The sequence below is a fragment of the Furipterus horrens genome, unplaced genomic scaffold, assembly GCF_987537825.1.
Source record: "Furipterus horrens unplaced genomic scaffold, mFurHor1.1.pri manual_scaffold_5, whole genome shotgun sequence".
Taxonomy (NCBI): Eukaryota; Metazoa; Chordata; class Mammalia; order Chiroptera; family Furipteridae; genus Furipterus; species Furipterus horrens.
In genome coordinates this window covers 194,467,537-194,471,163 of record NW_028327175.1, presented here as the reverse complement: position 1 = coordinate 194,471,163, position 3,627 = coordinate 194,467,537, and the positions used below count along the sequence as shown (strand labels likewise).

Here is a 3,627-nt window from a genome sequence, read left to right as displayed (position 1 = left end):
CTTCGGCCGCGCTAGTTAAAGGTGTGTGCGCTGACACTGAGTATTCCGCAGCTACTCACAGGGTTCAGTGTGCACTCTTTATGGGACAGTCATTTCCACGACAGCCCTCTGGGTGCCCCCAAACTTTACGTACCCACAATGAGTACACCTGTGACGGGAACCATTGATCCCTTTTATTCCCCACCAGGACAAACCAATGTGTAGGCAGTTTTCTTTGCTTGGACATGGATGCCATTTTAGCACGGGCCCTTGTGAAGCCACCATGTCCCAAAAGTACAATGCCAGACATGTATAACTTGTATAAAAATGCCACATCCTCCCACTGACCACCTCAAGATGAAAACACAACTCCCTAAATAGTAACTGGCTCTACTCCCCTTATAGTAAACATAAAAACCACATGGGAAATGCAGAAATTCCAATAGAAGTAACACAAGGCTGTCATAAATTGGAAACAGAAAACGATCTGTGGGACCACGTGGATGATCAATGTCTACTACGTGAATTTTAAAACGAGTCAGAGAAAAGTTGGAAGGTCGTTACTTTTCTTCTCCTCCCTCACCTGCTTCAGCTTCGTCTCCTTGGGTACCCGATGTCTGCAATGTCAAGTTGTCTCTCGGTGATTGCATTATTAGCATGCTCTTTGCATGACTCTTCCCTTCATGTATCGAGTTCAGCAGTGGCTTCATCAAAAGCTGTCTTTGTGAGAGAGCCGGCTTTCTCCGGGGAGCTCAGAATCTCGGGACAGAACACAGAGGGGCGCAGGGCCAGACCCAACCTGATAGAATGTGCTGGTTGCATTTCCTTTTTTGCTGGTTTCAAAGCTTCTTGGTATGCTTGCTGTGACCGACCCACCGTCCTTCTCCTGGCGTCCCCAGCAACAACCTCAGCCAAGTGACAGTAGTAGTCCCCTTTCATTTTCAAAGAGGAGACTCTGCTTTCTGCTTGTGAAGCAGCGAGGATCAAGAACGTTCCTGGGAGAGACAGTACATCACCTCAGATCTCTCTTGGCTCAGTCTCCTCAATCTCTTGTCTGTTTTCTCAAGCCCCCGGCTGTTTTTTTTCTCCTCACCTTCTGTCTATCGCTCAGTATACTCGAGACGCCCCTCCAAGACGACCTACGTGTTCCTACAACGTTTTTATAAGAACCCGAGAGAAGATTCCTCTCCTTGCTCAGCACAGACGTTGCGCGGGCTGCCACGCCGTCCTGTTGCTCAGCCTGCTCGGCCAGCTTGGCCTTCAGCACCAGCCACTTTTTATCCATGACAGGAGGCTCTGTGTTTGGAGTGGGGGGTGGTGGACTGATGGCGCCTCAGTAGTCTCTGCTGGGGGGGGGGGGGGGAGTGGCAGCAAGACTGAGACTTTCCTGACATCATTTTTTGAAGAGACTATCTTTTCCCCACTGTGTATTCTTGGCAACCCTGTTGGCAGACCGGTGACTGTCAAAGCGTGGATTTACTCCCGGGCTCTCTAGTCCCTTCTGTTAGTCTCCTGGCCAGTCCCATAGGGTGTTGCCAGGGCGTCTCTCATTTTATGTAGGTGGCTTCGGTAGTATAATAAACAGATCTGATTTCCAATCTAAGCTCAGCCATTTAGTAGCTGTGTGACCCTGGGCAAGTGACTTTACCTCTCTGGGCCTCAGTTTTGCCATCTTCTAAACGGGTGAATACTGCCTACCTTGCAAGATGATTAGGAGAAGAAAGTGAAATGATGTGACTATGGTGCCTGGCGCATAGGTGCTTAGTAAACAGTGTCGATGATTATTATTATATCATCTTGTTAAAACCAGGTGTTTTGCCTGTTCAGCTGCAAGGCGCGAGGGGCCTTGGAGGTGTGTGATTAGTTCAGACGCCCCATTGGCCATTATCATCATAAAAATAGCTAATGTTCGTGGAGTGTTTGCCGTAAGCCTTCCACTGCCCTGATTGTCTTCTAGGCATCTGTGAGGAAAGGAAGTCCCAGCGAAGGGCAGTGATTCAGAAGTCACCGTGGCCTCAGCTTCCTGGTCTCTTTAGCTCAGGGTATCTTGCCTCAATATCTTGGAGGGTCTCCTAGCTTCTGGGGGCATCAGAAAGCAGAGGGGGGTGGGCATGTCCCAGCAGCCCTTGCATGAGCCCCATTCTTTCCCAGGCTTCCCCAGCGGTATGTTTTGAAATGACTGTGGGAACAGACTGGCCTGCACAGCCATTCCCATGTGCCCTGCAAAAGCCCGGAAGGCCCAGGAGGAAGAGGAAGAGGAAGAGGGGCTGCAGTGGTCATGGGAGCTGCTGTCCTCAGCAGGAGACTCTTTTCTGCGTCCTGATTCAGTGCAGCTGATTTGGAAGCCAGCTCTGAGCCCCTGCCTGCCTCTGTCTGAACAATGGCCTGTTGCTCAGAGCCTCCTCCTTGCTACAGAGAGGGCGGAAGACACAGGTCACAGCTGGCACTCTGTGACCTCCCTCTTGCCTCTTATTTGAGGCTCTTCATAGAGTGTCCACGCTGGCCATGTGAAGGCCATTCTATTTCCAGAGAGTCCTCATCGTGGCAGGGAGAAAAGAGGCTGTGTGAGGCCGCTGTGACCTGGCAAAGCAGGAGGCGTCCTGTGAGCAAGGGCCTCTGATTTTCCAGTTGAATATCCTCCCTGAAAGGGCCGCAGGGTTAGACACAGGTCGTGTCTCTGGGGAGAATGTGGCGACCACCCTCATGCTTTGCTGGATGGCAAAATGCCTCTTCACTTCCTTTCTCTCTGGGAATTGGCTGATACCCACGCACAGATGTTCCACTTGCTGTCGGGTGCGAAGCCCCTTGGGCAGCAAGGTTGGCAGATGGCCCCTGCCCATGGCTTTATCGCCCACCTGTGCAGGAGAGCACCCATCAGACCCATTCATTAATCTGGGTGGCACCTCCACCTGCTTGCATGACCCTCTAGCAGATCATCAAACTTGAGGGAGGAGCCCGGAGGACTTCTGATTTATAGCAGGCTGGTCAGAGGCGCTGGGGACAACTGGGCTTGGGATTGACGTCTGAAGTGTGAGGGGCCGTTTTCTGGGACTGAGTTCCTCACCTGGGGGGTCCGAGCAGACTCTGGGAAGAGCGTGTCAGAGGTGAGTTAAATCATAGGCCAGCCAGCTGAATTGCATGGGGTGGGATGAGCCCCCCTGCAGCTGGTCGCAGGAGAGGCGGTGGGGACGCGCTGCGTGTGAGAATCAGGGAGAAACAGAGGTGGGTTTTTTCTATTGAAAAACATTCAACCATGGAGCACAGGCAGGGAAAATCAGAGGGTGATTTACAACAAACTTCAAGAGCTAGTATTTTCTATTGTTTTCTCTTTCATTTTTACCTTTTAAGTGTATGAAAATATTTGTTTCAATGACACTGGTGTGCTACTTGGCTCTGGGTGCTGTGTACTTAGTTCTGGGTGCTCTGTGCTTGGTTCTGGGTGCTCTGTACCTTAGGGCCCTTTGGTGTTTCCCTGGGGAGAGATCTGGGTTTCTCTTTTCAGAGAGTTGGCACTCACTTGATGCTTTAGGCCAGGTAATATCCATACCTACACACTTAAAAGTCAATTCCAGAAAGCTGAGCCAAGAGTTCAAAACAGCCAAGGAGATGGAAATTTGTGAACCCCGAGGAAAGCAGTTATTTAAGCAC

At 50.9% G+C, this 3,627-nt stretch overlaps 1 pseudogene; it reads right to left on the bottom strand.

The window, feature by feature from the left end:
* Positions 1–539: 539 nt before the first annotated feature.
* Positions 540–1,264, bottom strand: LOC150010700 (14-3-3 protein zeta/delta pseudogene; annotated as a pseudogene).
* Between the last annotated feature and the right edge of the window lie 2,363 nt (positions 1,265–3,627).